Source organism: Zonotrichia leucophrys, chromosome 7, assembly GCF_028769735.1.
Source record: "Zonotrichia leucophrys gambelii isolate GWCS_2022_RI chromosome 7, RI_Zleu_2.0, whole genome shotgun sequence".
NCBI lineage: Eukaryota > Metazoa > Chordata > Aves > Passeriformes > Passerellidae > Zonotrichia > Zonotrichia leucophrys.
Genome location: NC_088177.1, coordinates 289,630 through 306,506, shown reverse-complemented (window position 1 = coordinate 306,506; position 16,877 = coordinate 289,630). Strand labels below are relative to the sequence as shown.

Genomic DNA, 16,877 nt, shown 5'->3' with positions numbered 1-16,877 from the left:
ACTAAAACACTGAAAGTGAATGCTAAGATGGTTCTGGAAAAGGACAAGATCCATATAGATCTGCATTTTATCTTCAGTAACTAATAAACATACTAATCAAAATGATAAAAGCACTGCTACTTATATTTATTTCTGCTTTAATGCAGATATAGTTAGAAACCTCTCAAATACTGTAGAAGTCCATCTAAGCCCAAATTCCAATACTTTGCTCAAACTTCATTGCAGGCACTAGTCTGGAAGTCTTGATGCATCTTAAAAAGAAAAAGTGCACAAGACCAACCAGCCGCCAGGCAGAAGTCCCTGTACATAGAAATCTGCCCCCCAAGAATGCCAAGTCAGCTCTGCCTACAGCCAACCACAGCTAAATCTTTTAGCAGCAGTAAAAAGCACAAGGTTTACCAAATCTCTTCTTCTGCTCCTTTGACAATTTAGTATTTCACTATTCACTGAACTCTTTTAGGCAATAAAAACATAGTCTCTTAAAAGACTTCATGTCCAATTCAACCAAACTCTTCAGTACATTCTTAATGTGAGCCCTTGCTGGTGTCTGAGGTATGTGACCTATGTTTATTCTTACATATGCAAAGAGCCAATGTTGAGGCAAGACTCTCCTTCCTTTAATTTAAATAGAAATTAAACTCCCCAGCGTCAGCCAGCATTCCTGGAAGAAGCCAAGCCTGGTGCCTGCCACATTCTGCTCCTGGGGATGAGCCAGGTCCAGCCCCACCAGTCAGTGCTCCCAGTGAGCTTAACCAGTGATTTAGAAGAGCCTAATTCCACTGTCTCCATCCAACAAGTTGTTTGCATACACAAACCTTTGCAGATCTGGGTCACCAGTGCCATTTTCCCTTGCAGCTAAAGTGCTGCTCATCAAGTGCAGGACAGATGGATTTCTGGCAGGGAGGCACAGTGTTTAGCGAGCCAGACGTGCCTTTTGAAACACAATTTCTTGTGCATGTTTTAAATCACTCACGTTATTGAATGCAAAAATCAATAGTATGAATCAAGTCTTCACAAAAGAGAGCTCAGCAGCATCTCCAGGGGCAGTGCAGCAGGTGCCCCTGGGGTTTGTGTGAAGGGAGGCTGCAGAACCCTGTGACAGCAGGGGCCACAGTGCCACAGCCCTGTCCGTGGCTCACCTGAAGCACTGCTGGGGCTGCACCACCCGAGAGCCAGAGCTGAACCACAGACCCACTGAGAGCAGCACCAGCAGCAGCTGGGATTGTACATTACACCAGAGGCTCCTAGAAAATGCAAACTCGGGAAAAATCCCCAAATTCAGGAGTCCCTTATTCTCAGTGCTCTCTTTTGGATATCTGGCTATGTCTTGAACATTTTGTGGAAGGCTTTTAAAAATATTTTAAAGTTTAATGGAAATGTTAATCACTTAGTTACTGCATGCTTTCATTTAAAAAAAAGCATATTAATATGCAGTTGTTGAACCCTCTGATCCTAATTATTGTTAAGGAAAAAGAGGCAAAGATTCACTCCCATTGTAGGGTGTGGAGTACAAATAACAAACAAATAATGAGCTTGATCCCTTAATCAGATCCTTTCTCTTCTAGTTGAACTAACTATCTGAAAATGGCACCCATCCAGAATGTGTTAATCTTGTAGCAGTCAATCCTTTCCACAGGAAGAAAATACACAGCATAATACGTCTATCATTCGGTGCCAAAACAGTTTCTAGAAAAGTCCCATTGTTTGATTGTAATTTAAATTTACATTCCCCTAAAGAAAGAATTATAGCTCTCTTTGAAATAAAGTCAAGTCTCAGAAATGGTATGTTCCCAAAAGAGACACAGTCCTTTTTGTCTATGATAATCTCATTACTTCCTCATTAAGTAAAACTTAATCCAAATTAGGAAGATCAATTTGAGTAACACTTAAAACAATCAGCTTCATGGACTGCTCTGTCACACTGCAGGGGTAGGGAATAGCTCTGCTTTCTGAGGATCTGCACATCACAAGGGAACTCCACTTCCCCTCCATTCTTGGAATATTCTTAGAAAATCCAAGAGAAAATAAACTTTAGGAACACTTAGAAAACACAAACAGATAAAAAAAGGAAATAGATGCTTTAGAAGTTGGTAAGTTGACACCAAAAGGGTAGGAAATGAAGTCACCATGTCACCTTGGATCAAGTGAGTCAGCTGGCATTTCATGTTGTTTAGTTTCAAAGAAAACGTGCACAATCCATTTTCAGTGACCAGACACAGCTGGCCTGCTGCAGCGAGCACACCTGGCAATGGCAAGGTTTAAATGAAAGAGCATGAAATGAGAAAGTGCTCCGATGCTGTGAGTAATTAATCATAGAACATTGGGAGTTGGATCTTAAAGCTCCTCCAGCTTCCCCTGCCCCAGGTGCTCCAGCCCCAGTGTCCAGCCTGGCCCTGGGATCCAGGGCAGCCACAGCTCCTCTGGGCAATGCCTGGCATGTGCCTGCACAAACCTGGACAAAGTCCAGCTTGGCTGAGCTAAAGGCAAAAATTCTGAGGCATCACTTACAGAAATTCACAAGAAATTTCTGTAACACAAGAGATTTGCAGAATTTCGTCATATGTTGTTTGTATTACTGTTCTGTTTTGATTTCTATTTATTACCTCCATGTACAACGAAAGCTAGGAAATGAAACAATATGCATGAATATATGAAAGAATGATTGGAAGACGTGAGGCCGAGTTATCCATTACAGGACCCTAAAACTTTCTCCATTACTTAAGACGAAATAAATGTTTAGTTAAATTGACCTGTGACTGCCTGGCCCCTAAAGCATACCTGCTATTGCCTAGGCTGTGTGCAAAGGCTTGTTTGGAATGGTGCAGCAAGGAACTCACCCCTCTGCTGCTCTGTATGCATAGAAAAAACACTTAAATCTATAGAATTCACTTAGCACAACAGAAGCAAAGATGCTGTTACACAAAACTGCAGAGAATCAACATTCCCTGCAATACAACAAAGTACCTGGGCTTTGCACTTCTATTATCAAGAGGCAGGATTTGCACTGTACCACAGGAATGGCAGAAACAGATTCCACATGTAACACCACCGGGCCAGTGGAATAAGGATGCAATTTTACAGGCAGGGTTAATGAAGGAGTAGACCTCAAAAGGAGCTGCAGCAGATCAGTGTGTTCTGCAAGAAGCATCACATGTACTGAACCATCAGATACTGAAACAGTCAATACCAAGTAGTAGCAGAAGTTCAATGGAAGACAGTTTAAGAAGCTCAGAGCGGGTTGAAGCCACTGAGTCACTTTAAAAGGGAAAGAAGAACAAAAACATACTGAAGAGACTGGATTTTTAAAAATCTGTGCAACATATTTAATAACTGGATTCCAGTTGTTAAATCACAGCCCCATTGCTCTTCAGATAAACCAGCCAATGAAATTTTGTTTCCATTGCTGCAAAATGCACAATTGGAAATACACAGTTTGAGAGTCATGATAGCTTTATTTTCTATATCTAGCTAGGTCTCAGATTTTGTCAAAGCAAGAAGGGAAACAGGAGTCAGGTTCCTTATTTAAGGAATTAGAAAGGTAATTTTAAGTTGCCCTCACCTTTTGCACTTGCCTCTGCCTTTACTGTTGCCTTTTGTGTAGTATTTTTAATGAAAGTATTTCCTCCTACCCCATTTTCATGCAAGCCTTGTTACTGATGTTTTTTTCCCTAACAAACCGAAATCTGTGTGGAAGGGTTCCCTGCCCCACTGCTGGAGGCCTCTCCCTCACAGCCCTGCTGACAGACCAATTTCTGCACGCCTTTCCTAATGCACTGCAGGCGCAAGTCAGCTGGCTTGGTTCATGTTGCTGGCAGAACAGTTTAACAGTGCTTCAAGAGCATGAGGCTCTGTCTGAATAAGCCCAGTTTCTCCTCAAGCCAGGACACTTTTATTCCCAGTTTAAGCCAGAGAAGCAGCGGCTGTGCGGAGCTGCAGCCCCTTGCGCACTGACTCCAGAGCAACCCTGCCTCTCACCTGCCCAGTGCAGGTGGGACACAGCCAGGGCACACCCCGGGGCAGAGAGGACCCTGTGGGGCAGCACTGGCACCACTGCTCTGGGGCACTGTCCTTTAGCCAGCACAGAGGATTTTTGTCTGAGCAGGGCAGTGGGAGCCAGAGCACAATGTTTGTCTGCAGCCTGTGAGAGACAAGCCAGAGGGACAGATAATTCATGTGATTTAGGAGCCACTGCAGCTTATTTTGTCAGGAGCATCAGTATCATTTTGTACAGCTTTTGCCAGCTCTGCTAGGCCAGATTCCCAGAGTTATGTGCAGGGAAGCATTTGGCACAACTTCACTTTAAATTATTGCATAATGTTGCCTGATATCTTACTACAAAAAGCAACTCATTCTTGTCTGGGGCCTCTCAGTCACAGCCACCAGAAATGTACAGTCCATAAACATGAATTAAACAATCTTTCTTCGTACACATTCTCTTTGTTACCTCCTTCTTCAGAAGCATCTCCAGATTTTAGCCTGACATTTTGTATCTCCGGCAGGGTAAGAAAGATTACAATTTGGTTAATTTCTCAACATTTTTTCCAGCCTCATATACAAACTAGTAAGAAGACGGGTAATATTTCATTCAGCAACTGTAGCAGTTGGTAGAAACTGCAAAGGATTTCAGCAGACCTCCCCCTATCCTTGAGCAGATAGAAGTACCTGCATTGCCCAGAGCTGGGGGGCTGAGGGATTTTTTGTTTCTTTGTGGGTGGGCTTTGGGGAGAGCTGCTGTGGGCTTTGGTTGTTTTTTTGGTTTGTTTTGGGGTTTGTGCACGTTTTAAATCACTCAATTTTTTAAGGTTTTTTTACATGACAATTACAAGCTTAGGATCCAAAAACCCACAGACCAGACCAGCTGCTGATGACCTTGTCTTTACTGGACATCTCACTCGGCATTTCCTGCCATCTTCTCTCCAGATCATTCTCTTGGCTGTTGCCAAGCTGCCTGCTTCTTTCCAGTGCTGCAGTATCGTGGAGGAGCCCTGACTTACAGGTGCACACCTGCTTTCACCATTAGCTGGCTCCAGCAGCACGGCTCTCCTAGGGACAGCCCTTCTCCTGCTGCCCCACACACATCGCGCTCCCTGCGCTCCTGGGACCACGCTACAGCTGAAACAATGCTGGGACAGGGCACTGAGCTACAGCACAGGGCAGCAAGCTGCTGCTCCTGGAGCCCCTCCATCCTGCAGGAACAGGTACCCAGGGCAAGAGGAGCCCCCTCTCCTGCTGTGCATGGGTGCTTGCACATTCCTTGTGCAGGCATCACGGGCAGCAACGGCAGCTCTGGAAAACTGATCCAAATGAGAAAATAAGGGCATGTATGTTGTCATCTTATTGCAAAAGTTCCATACCTTCTTGGTGATTTCTCATGGCCAGCTCCTCACAGCACTGACTCCTTCACAGCACAGCCAACAAACTCCAGCTCTCCTCTCAACCAGCTAACCCACTCTTTTGTAGCACTCATGCTTATTGGACACAGCTGTGGCCTATTAAGGGCAGGCTTGTTCCTAATCTTTGGTGATTAGTACAGCTGCAGCTCCTCAGGGGTGAGATTACCTTCTGCACTACCTTTATTTTCTCACATCCTATCCCCCCACACGTGTACACCAGGGGGGTTCCTGGGGAAGCAGGACCTGTTCCATAACGCAGCTCCCTGCATGGCTGCAGGATGCTGTTGCTGGCCCTGGCAAAGCTGCAAGGGCATTATCAGTGTCATTACAGGGCATTATTGTCCTTCCCGGGGCAGCTGGGCTTGAGCCAGAGCACGGGGCCCTGCAAGGAGGGCTGGTGGTCATGCTGAGCATTGTGCACCATCTACAAGCAAATACTCCTACCTGATGCTTCAAAGCCATGCAAGAAAGAAGGAAAGTACAAACAACCTGTCAGTATCCAACAGTTTTTCCTCACTATTTTGTTTTACCACTGGGATAGAGTAATATCTACCCACAGCAGAGCAGTAATTTTGAATGGCACTGTCTGAAACAGAACATTTCTATACAAGCCCTCACAGAAAAAGCAAAATGTCAGCCTACCACTTTGCTCAGAAATATACCTGTTAGGTGCCTCACCTCCCCAGTGAAACAATGAAAAGCGGGAGAACATTTAGTGCTTTCTATACCAAATGAAATTACAGTTTCAAAATTACCCAAAATCAATTGTATTGTGATTGACTGAGTTGCTGTGACATCAACACAATGGCTTGCAGTAACTTTTGAAATCAAATTGTAGGTTTTAATGAGAGGAAAAACCCCACAAATCTAAATAACTCCCCCTGTGAACACTAAACAGCTGTCCATGGCTTGTGTTAGCCTGCCATGTCGTCACTCTTTTCTCCAGGTATTTTTTTCCCCAAACCTTCATAATTTCAGAATCTGGAAGAGATTACAGTTAAAGCAGGTAGCATGAAAAAGCTTCCAGCAGAAACCAAAACCCACCCCCAGCCTCCCCCAAATAACCACCCAAAACCAAACCAACCTAATCCACAGGAACAAAACAAAAAACAGAAAAACAGAGAAAAACAAAACAACAAAAAAAACCCCACCAAGAAACAAAGCAACACTGTTTTGTGACTGATATTTATCACTGAAATTAAAAGATAGGCATGTTAATATTCTACAAGGGCTGTAAACATGTGTGGAACATATATATAAAGCAGGACTCGATTAAGGATTAATTTCAGGATAGATTAAACAAAGCAGAAAAACATATTAATGACTGGAAATGCTGAAGAAGCACAACAGCAGCAAAACAACTAGCAAATACCTGTTAACAACATTGCCATCTGAAGCACTGGAAGGTGAGCACAGTCAGTTTAAGGGACCAGATTTAAGACTCAAGAGAAACAAGTACAGTCCCAAAGGAAAACGTGAGACCAGGCTGTTAGGAACTGCAAACATAGTGGAATCATGGCTTTCCTAATGAGAATGATACAGACATCTCACTTGCAAGTCACATCCAGAAGAAGGTGAATAAAAAGAAAATGGACTTGTTTGCTGCCAATTTTAAAAATTATGTAAGAATTTAAGAATATATTTGACAAAGGCCACTTTCAGCTAATGGGATAAGAAATCAAAGAATCAGCCTCCGTGCAGCCCTTTGCATTGGAAAGTTAACACGGGGTGCCTTTCCATAGCCTATGTCATCCCTGTTGGACAGGGCTGCTGCCCTGGGACACACAGCAGGCAATTAGATAATGTATTGGCTGCTCAGGGTGCCAAAACAAATACACCAGCTATGAGGGTATGACTAATACCAGACAGAATGAAACAGCCTTCCTCACTGACAGTCATTCAACAGATTTCCAAATCTGACAGAACCTCAAAACGTTACTTTCAATTCTTTGTACTTCTTTTGTGCCAAAACAAACGGACTCAAGTTCCCCTTCTCCTCCCCAACAGCATTTCTTACCCTTTGCCATCTCAGCCCAGCAGGAAACCCTAAAGCACAGCCAGGCTCTGCAGTGCATGGCTCTGCAGGGCACCTGGGGCAGCCCGTTCTGATCTCCTGGGGCCAGCCAGAACCGGGAGGGCTGGGGATCCTGGGGATGGCACTGTGCCACACCTGCCCCAGGCTGTGCCCTCCACAGCCCCCATGACAGCCAGGAATTGTTCCTTCTACTCGGGGCAAGTGAGCTTCCTCCTTTCCCAAAAGCTGTTATCTGTGAGAGCCAAGCCAGCACAATAATAACACCCAAATTACTGGTGAAAACCAGCTGAGACTGACTTGAAGCTAATTTAATTAATCCAGTACACCTTTGGTAGAAGCAACCTTGCAACTACGGAAGGTCACAGCTCTCACGCATCCTGCACTTTCTCTTCCCTTTATTCTAGATCTAGTTAGTTCTTTTATCTTTCCTTCACTCCGGCTCTCCACTCTCATTTGACCCTTTCACCACTTATTTTATTTCACACCTACTACTCTTTATTTTCCTAAGTTTCTACTGTTATTCCCCTCAGCTTCTGTTTCCCATTTCCTAGACAGAGACCACCATTTTGGTTTGGTAATATTTTATATGTAGTTCATATGGTATAAATCACGAGATTTTTCAGAGCAGTGAGGACTCAAAACTCCTGTTTACAGCTGCCAAGCATTTTCCATGTGGATATCATCATAATGTAGGAGTTCCTACTGCATTATTCAACATACAAATAATTATACAAATAGCAACAAAGACCTCAGGGATTAAATATCTTGCCAGTAGCCTACATGGTTTCCATGTAGCAGAGTACATTCCAAGTGGGAAATTCAGAGAAGGGACTATATGAGTTTGGAGGTCACTCTCCATGTCCACCTGCCTCCTCCTTGTTACCCGCAGCTCCCTCCGAAGCAGAGGCTAACGAAGGACATCATTCTACCTGCAGCATCAGCACCAATTAAACCCCATCACGAGTTCATGCGTCCTTATGCCTAAAATAAAACTACGGTTCGCCCCGTCAAACACTAAACCGAAAAACTGAGCTGGATGGAAAACAGACACGAGTTACAATGTGGATACTCTCGTCACGCTCCTTTACAGCAGGCTTTCTACACCATCCGCATCTACGCGACAGGGGAAGAGGGTGAGTAAAACAACCTCTCGAGACAGCAAGAGCTGCTGATTCAAGTGGCCATTTGGTTTTGGCTCCTCTGGGCCATTTACAGCGTCATTCAATGAAGTGGAGAGTGCCGATCGCTATCGTCCCTGCGGGGCGGGAGGAGAGAATAACTAAGTGAAAAACCAGTCACACCTGGGCCACACGGGACAGTCTGTTCGGGAAGGAGAGGAATGGCCCAGCCAGACCCCCGGGACACACCGAGGTGGTGAGTCCAGGACAGGCATGGGATGCAAAAAGTTCATCAAGCATTTAACACGCCCAAAGCCTTTTATGGAAATGTTTTACGGCGATTTTAGGGATACTGGCTTTTCTTTTCTACCTCTATGATTCCTCACACGCCATCAAGAGTGATCAGCTGCTATTGGAAGCTTAAAACGGTAGGATGTTAAAACCCTATGGAAAGCGTTTTTCCATCTTTCGCAAACACCTGGACTGAGCCCGTGGGGTGTGAGCAGCGCCGCGGGCGGTGCGTTCTGCCGGTACCGGGACACCGCGGGTCGCAGGAGCGGCAGGTCGGGCGGGAACGCGGGCAGCCGGCCGCTGCCAGCTCCCAGCCCAAGCAGGGCCGTCCCGCAGCCCGCGGCACGCGGTGACGGGCACAGGGCCCGGCTCTGCGGCGCGGCCCCCGAGCTGCTCCCCGCCCCGCTCCCGCGGCGGCTCCTTCGGCGGGGCAGGAGGCGGCCAGCACCGCGGGGCGGGCACGCCCGGCCACTGCGGGCTCCCCGCACCGGCCATTGTGCAACCGGTTGCTCCATCCATCCTCTCACACACCTCTCGCCCCCGCCGCGCTCGGACACTCACCGCGACGGGTCCGGCGGGTGGCGCCGCAGCAGCCTCCCGTCCCCACGGGCTGTCCCGGCGGAGCCGCCCCAGGCACGGGTTGGGCTGGGGTGGGGTCGGGTCGGGTCCGTCCCGTCCCGTCCCGTCCCATCCACGCCGTCTCCCCCGCACGGCATCGGTAACCACGGTAACCTCAAGTGGCGCCGCCATTGGCGGGTTTAACGCGGATCAGCAGCCAATGGGACGCCTCCCCAGGCCGTGCCTGGCCAATGGGGGTGGGCGCCGGGCCGGGCGGTGCGTGACGCGGCGCGCGGGCGGGGCGGGGCCGGCGGAGCGGGCGGCGGGGCCGCCACCATGGAGACCCCGGGGTAGGGCGGGCGCGCCCGGCGGGGCCGCGGGGCCGCTCCGCGCGGTGAGTGCGGGGCACGGGGGAGCCGCGGGCTGGGGCCGCCGCGCGGGAGAGGCGAGGGGGCGGCGGGGCGCGGCGAGGCGGGCGGCAAGGGAGGCGAGGCGCGGACCCCGCCGGGGCATCGGGGCCGAAGAGCCGTCGTCTCGGGCGGCCCCGCGGGCGGAGCGCCGCGCACTCTCCGTGCCCGCGGGGCCGCTCGGAGCCCGGTGGAGCCGCCCGGAGGGGCCCTTTGGGCGGAGGTGCCGCCGCCCGGCCCCTGCCCCGGGCGCCGCGCGGCACCGGGCGGGAGTGCGGAGCCCGGGCCCGCCGGTGTTCCGCGGCCGCGCCGTGTGCGTGGGGTGTGCGCGGCGCCGCGGCGGGAGCTGCGAGCCCGGCGGAGCCACTGCGGGCAGGGCCACCGGGCCTCGCCGTGCCCGCAGCGCCGCGCGGCCCCGGGCGCGGGGCCGGGCGGGGACACGGCGGGGGATGGCGGGGTCGGCGGAGCGGGCGGGGGAAGCCGGCAGCGCCGGGCCCTGCGTGCCCGGTGTGCCCGCACGGGGCGGCCGCGGGGCCCAGCGTCCGCCCCGGTGTTCCCCGGAGCGCCAGGCTTCGGCTGCCGCCCCGGTGCTCCCGGGGGTGCCGGGCCCCGCTGCCGCCCCGGTGTTCCCTGCACGGGATTTAAATTTCGTTTTTTCACCCTTCGTGTGACCGCGGAACGAGCCGCGCTCCCGTCGCCGAGTACCGGGAGCCGCGGAGCATCCTCGGCCCGCGCCCCGGGAGTGCGGCTCGTGGGGCTGTAGGAACTTGTGGCGGTGTTTTCTCCCCCGTGTGTCTCCGGTGGCACACGCGGGGCCGGCCGCGGGGCAGCACGTGCAGGGCGTGGGCGCGGCGGGGACAGCGGTGGCCCGCGGGGACAGGTGGCCGTGCCCGGCTGGCCGTGCCTCGGGCACGCTGCAGTGTGTGCGAGAACAGAAAGTGCTCTGCAGGTGCCGGTTACCGAGTGCGACTGCCGTGGCTTGGGCTGGGAGAGCTGGGAAATGAAGTCTCGCCGCAATAAAATAACTGCTGATGCTGAACCCAGGCTGTTTCGGCACAGAAAAACCAGAGCTGATGACTCAAGCCCCCTCTGGTCCATTTCTCCTCCCGGCTGACGCTCAGGAGACATCACCAGTTCAGGGGCAGAGAACGGAGTGTTTCTGAAGTGCCTCTGTTTGCCCCATAGACCTTTGTACTTTTTTTTTTTTTTTCTAAATAGCCTCCCGCTCCCTGTTAATTTTACATTAGTCATTGCTTCCAGATTCGACTGTTTGAAGGAAAAGGTGTGGTTGGACTGAGAGCACTAGTGTTGCATGAGCCGGCTTTTCAGTTTTTTCAGCATTGACAATTTTTGATAAATTGGAGTTTAGAGATTAGTAGATTACGAGGATGATAATGTTTCCCCCTTAACTAATAACTGTATTTTTGAGGTCAGCATCAAATAATTTGTTCATTGCGATAAAGATATGGGAACCTAGTAAATATGCTTGTTTAGTTTATGAGGAGACAGTAATTCAGTCATGTTCATCATATTTAAAGTGGCGGGAGTGTGTTGGGAGCAAAAGCTTTTTGTTGTCATTTATATACTGTAATGTTTCTGTTAAACATTACAATGTTATATGCAAGTAAATGTAACATGACTGTGAAAGGTAGGTTGCAGTAACTTTCTCCTTCTGTGAACTGCTCTGTTGCTGCTGAAATAAGATGCTATTAATATTTTTAATTAAGGTTGAAAAGCTGATAGGCCCTTTCCAGTAAAAACTGTGTCTTTTTCCCTTTCATCTTGTTAGACGTTCCGCACAAATAGCAGTACTGATACCAGAAGTTCTGCTTTGAAACACAGTTGGAGAAAGTTTTGTGAGAGTCATCTTCTATGAGAGGGGAGAATTTGTTCATTTCTTAGAATGTTAACAAGACAACACCTTTTGGAGTTTGCATTTTTATATAGTAATGCAGGATCCTTTTTTAATGAACAGTTGAATTCAGTCCCACAATGTAAACAAGTTATAGGATGCAGTACCTTTTTATAGAAGCTTCTTGCAATAGCAAAACAGTGTCTGTAGTGCATTTTGAAGTATTTTTCATATTCAGTGGTAGCATATGCTGTGTACAAATAATAGTAATCTTAATTAGTAATGTGCGTTTGCTGTTTAGTGTAGAAATCTGCATGCCCTGATAGAAGACTCTGGAGAAAAGCTGCATTTTAAATGAACAGAAAACATAAATAAGAACTTCATGTACTTCTGCTTCACTTTATGTAGATAATTTCAATACATTTAGTACAGATGAAGAGCTAAAGCAGTACTAAACTATGGGACTGTGTTAGTAATGTCTACATTTTGTTATGGGGATTTTTTTTCTTAATTTTGATGCTGAAAATAATCAAGTCCTGTAACATTTGGTTATTTGTTTGGTGCATAAAAGCAGTGGCTAGTTCAGGGAGTTCAGTGAGCTTAACAGTAGGCTAGTTTGCTTTAGTACCAGGTTTAGTACTTAGTGTAATGTGGTACAGAAAAGTCTCCTAAAAAAGCAAGTGGAACTTGTGATACTTGTCTGGAAAAGCATAGCTGTGAGCCTGTCGCTGGCCACAGTCTGTGTCGCTCTCAGTCCCTTTTCTGTCCCGTTCGGTCGGTCGGTGGGTCGGGGTGGGTTCCGTGGAGGCGCTGCAGGTGAGCAGCGGCGCTCGCAGTGCGGTGCAGCAGAGCAGTGCCCGGAGCAGAGCGTGTTCCTGGCAGGCTGCCGTGGGCTCAGACCCCGCTCCAGGAGTTCCCTGCCCTGCAGGAGCAGCCGCTCCCTGTGCCAGGGCTGCCCGGAGCTGCTACAGCAACAGCGTGTTCTGCTACCTTGCACAACAAGCATGTGGACATCTCCCCGGGAGCCTGTGTTGGTGCGGGTCAGAATTCTGGAATTTTCAGCATTTTTGGTTAGGTTTGGTGCTTTTTTTTTTTTTTTTCTCAAGCAAAAATAAGACATGAAATCCTTATGATTATGGCATGTACTGCCAGTCCAAAGTTAAACCAGTTCCAACTTTAGTAATGAGGTGGGAAAGGAGAAAGGCCTGGCCAAGCTTTGTGTGCGAGTGACCAGAAACCAGATGTGAAACTGGGCTGTTGGGCATGGCCAGTAGCTATCACTTGCTACTTGCCTCCGCCTTGATAGCAATATTGCTGACAGCAAGGCACTTCAAATGCTAGTGAAGATGGGGAGTAAACACACAACCACAGCCAAGCCCAGAGCCAGGGCCTGTGGAAATGGCCCTTCCCAAGGAGCAGGCTGTGCTGGCCCTGGCAGCAGAACTTGGGAATGGACCTGGAGGGGATGATGGCACCGAGTGATCTCTGGGCATGCTTGGGAGCTTTGCTGATTCTCAGCTGCTTTTCCTAAGGCCTGCGAGATGTCCTAGTTCATTGGATAACTTCTCATGCTCTTTTATCCAAACAGAATACTCATTTATTCTGCTCGGGGGAGGTTTGCGGAGGGAGGGGAGGAGGTGGATAAAGACAGCCAAAAACTGCCTCTGGTGACCTTCCCAAAGCTTTTGCTTACATGAAAGAAAATCCCAGCGTCTTGTCAGTGAAATCTCTGCAGCTGGCAGCAGCATTCAGACCTTTGCTCCTCTTCCCCTTGCTGCCCTTAGTACCTCTCTCCTTTACTTTGAGGCAGATGACAGAGGCCTGGATTTCAGGAGGAAGGAAGGAGTCCATCACTTTCACAGAAGATTAATTATTTTATTTTTTGATAGTGGAATATCTGACTCTGTCATTGAAAGGGAAGGCTGAAGGGGAAGGGTCTGGGAGTGGTGTGTCACGGTGGCTCAGCTGGGCCATGGGAGGCTGGAGGCCATGGTGCTCAGCCATGGGGCAGTTGTGCGTGTGTCCAGGGCCAGGGAGGCCATGGGGCAGCTGTGTCCAGGGCCAGGGAGGCTGTGGACTGGCCGTGTGTCCAGGGCCAGAGTGGCCATGTGTCCAGGCCCAGGGAGGCTGTGGGGCAGCCCTGTGTCCAGAGCCAGCCTTGTGTCCAGGCCCAGGGAGGACGTGGAATGGCCATGTGTCCAGGCCCAGGGAGGACGTGGAATGGCCGTGTGTCCAGGCCCAGGGAGGACGTGGAATGGCCGTGTGTCCAGGCCCAGGGAGGACGTGGAATGGCCGTGTGTCCAGGCCCAGGGAGCAGCCATGGCTCATGGGGCAGGGAGGCTGTAGAGTGGCCATGTGTCCAGGCCCAGGGAGGCTGTGGGGCAGCCCTGTGTCCAGAGCCAGCCTTGTGTCCAGGCCCAGGGAGGACGTGGGGTGGCCATGTGTGTGTCCAGACCCAGCGAGGCCATGGAATGGCCATGTGTCCAGGCCCAGGGCGGCTGTGGGGCAGCCCTGTGTCCAGAGCCAGCCATGTGTCCAGGCCCAGGGAGGTGACTCCAGCACAGACTTGCCCTCCTTTCAGGATGGGCTGTGTGAGTCAGCCCTCCTTCCTGAAGAGCGAGTGGTGTCTGCGGGAACCGGCCTGGCCAGTTCCCTGCTGCCTCTCCTGCCTTTCCTCCCTGCCAGCGGCACCGCAGAGCCCATGGCTGCCGGCATCCGTGGAGTGTGTCTGGGGCTGTCTTCAACCTTCTGGTCCTCTTCATTGCATCCCACTCTTACAGAAAACAAAGATGACTTTGGAAAGCTGGGAAAAATCTGTTCTTTGAGTATGGCGTCTTTAAACAAGGTGCCATTTTAACAGTGTTTTTGGCATGCTTTTATTATACATGTGTTTTCCTACTTTAATTTTAAGCAATTTTATTATATTAAGAAAAAGAAATTGCTGTTTTTCTCCAAAATGTCTCCATTACCATTTCTTACAGATCATCCCCCTTTTTTTTTAACTTTGTGCAGCATTTTAGAGATTTTACATAGCTAGGTAAGAAATTTCCTTACAGGGAATTGAAGACCAGTCAACTTCCTGTTTAATTGCTTTTAAAGATAATTTAAAATATGTCTTTATTTTAGTGGAAAAAATGAAACCAGGAGTTGTTACTTAATTTGAGGGTCATTAAACCATTATTCAAGAAATAAGTAAAATTACCCCCCCCATGTAGTGTTCTAACTGAAATGTAGTGTGTTTTTGTGAACCTTCAATTAACATTATAGTTGATCTAATGTTTTGATTGATGTGATGAATTCATTATTAAAGAGCAGAAAGGAATCTATTGTAAATTCTTTGAAGGTGTACAAGTTGAAACTTGCATTGTGCATCACAGCTCAGTGGGGGGATTGTTAATGTATTTACTGTTTGTGGATGGGTTGGTGGCTGTGGGCAGTGCATGAAATGCCCCTGTGGCTGTGGGATCTGTGGGATGTGAGGCAGGTGGTTCACAGCCCCTGTGCAGGCTGTGGGCTGAACTGGCCTTCTGGGTTCGCTGAGTTTGTGCAGAGCAGTTTGGGGCACCAGGCTGCCATTCCCTGATGAGTGAGATGCGCCTCAGAGCGTTGCATGGGGGAGCTCTGATGGGATTTGCTTGTCTTGGGGCACCTCTGCTGGCTGGCAGTAGGGGTAGCTGTGCATCAGGTTGGTCCGAGAAATGCCCTTAGACTGACTGGGGCCACCTCCAGCAGTTTTCCTAGTGCAGGTAGGGCAAGGAGTAGCACAGGTCTGGGAGCAAGCGAGGAAAAGAAGGAGCTGTGCTGTGATGCCAAATATTACCTTTTGTCCTATGAGGTCCAGCTGTAAGGAGCAAGGAAGAAGCATTAAACAAATTCTAGATTTTTGTTTGTTTCTGTACCAAAAACTTTTCCTGTCTTTATCTTCTTATCAAAAGCTCCTCATCTTCTGTCTGTGGTGTGGCAAGCCAAATACTATCATCTGGGCTATGCTTTTAACAGGTTTTTATAAATGGACTCAAAAGCTTTTGCATTACACGTGTCCAAATAGAAAGCACCTAATCTATCCCTTAGTTTGCTCTATATGATGTAACTTAATGCCGTCTGTGCTAGAAATCAGATGTGCATGGGAGATTTCCATTTTGTGGTGGATTTCTGTCCTCTTCCCCAGGAAGGCAGCAGCAGGCAATGGTGCTCTGAAAGGAAACCTCTTCCGTTCCAAACCCGTGTTCTTCACTTGTTCTTGCCTTGGCAGAACTTCCTGTTGTGTAGCCTGGGAGTTAAGTATTGGCACATTTGTTATCATACAGGTAAATCTGATTGGTGAAAACTAAAACCACAGAAACTCACCTCTCTCTGAAATGCTTTCAGACAAATGATAATTCTTTAACTTTCATGTCAATGTGACAGGTTTAAAGCTGAAGCATTTCGTATCTTTCACAAAGTGAACCCGAGGTAGTATATGTAATGGCACTGCTTTCAGTGGTTTCTGGACAAGTGGAGCACTGGACTGCTAATTGGAGGCATTCTGTGTACAGATATGTTTATGTGATGGTGTTCAACAATTGTCTTCTGCTAATTCATGCTCAAGTCTTGTATGGTATCTGAAGGTACATAGGGAAACAAATCTCAGAAAGACTTAGTATTTTCATAGTGTTTTTTTAAAAACAAAGTTACCTGTATTCTTATTGACAAATACACAGCAGTATTGAAATTATAGCCTATTGTGAAAGGAGATTTAATTTGTATCATACTGGTGCCTAAACTCCAAATTGACGTAGCCCTCTGTGAAGTCCATGCTCCACAGAGCTTACAGGCACAAAGGCAAAACTTATGAAACAACTGGAGAAGATACCAAAACCATGCCTTTCTGCAACACACACCTTATCCAGGGTGCTTGTGAGCCAGTGCTCAACCTGGACTGTGTAATTTGATTCAGCCTTAATCAAAGATATACTGTCAGAACTTGCCACCTCCTGCTGCTCCACAGCCTTCATATCCAGCTTTGTCCTTGTAACTAATGTAATGAAAATACCCAGTTCCATATTGCAGCTGAAATTTAAAATATTGGCAGTGAGATGACTGTACAATGCATCAGTTGTTTCTGGGAGCATGTTTATATTTTTGATGGGAAATGAAAAAACATTGCACCCAGAAATCTCAGACTGACTTGTAGACTTGTGAGATGTGCCCATTTGCTCTGTGTTATTGGGACTATCACATAAA

The 16,877-nt window shown here is 48.4% G+C and overlaps 2 protein-coding genes across 14 annotated transcripts in view; one reads left to right on the top strand and one right to left on the bottom strand.

The window, feature by feature from the left end:
- CCDC148 (coiled-coil domain containing 148) overlaps positions 1-9,531 on the bottom strand; it is a 45,544-nt gene extending 36,013 nt beyond the window's left edge. For 3 of the 5 annotated variants that reach the window (XM_064718530.1, XM_064718533.1, XM_064718534.1), the window contains exon 1: positions 9,399-9,531. The gene's annotated coding sequence lies outside the window, so the exon portion shown is untranslated. Of the gene's footprint in view, positions 1-5,354; positions 5,417-8,575; positions 8,658-9,398 lie in introns of those variants that run through there. The other 2 variants (XM_064718532.1, XM_064718531.1) reach the window with 2 other exon arrangements.
- A 179-nt stretch (positions 9,532-9,710) lies between these two features.
- The window catches only part of PKP4 (plakophilin 4), a 62,889-nt gene continuing 55,722 nt past the window's right edge, over positions 9,711-16,877 (top strand). For 6 of the 9 annotated variants that reach the window (XM_064718950.1, XM_064718945.1, XM_064718947.1 and 3 more), the window contains exon 1: positions 9,721-9,789. The gene's annotated coding sequence lies outside the window, so the exon portion shown is untranslated. Of the gene's footprint in view, positions 9,790-16,877 lie in introns of all 9 variants that reach the window. The other 3 variants (XM_064718944.1, XM_064718942.1, XM_064718949.1) reach the window with 2 other exon arrangements.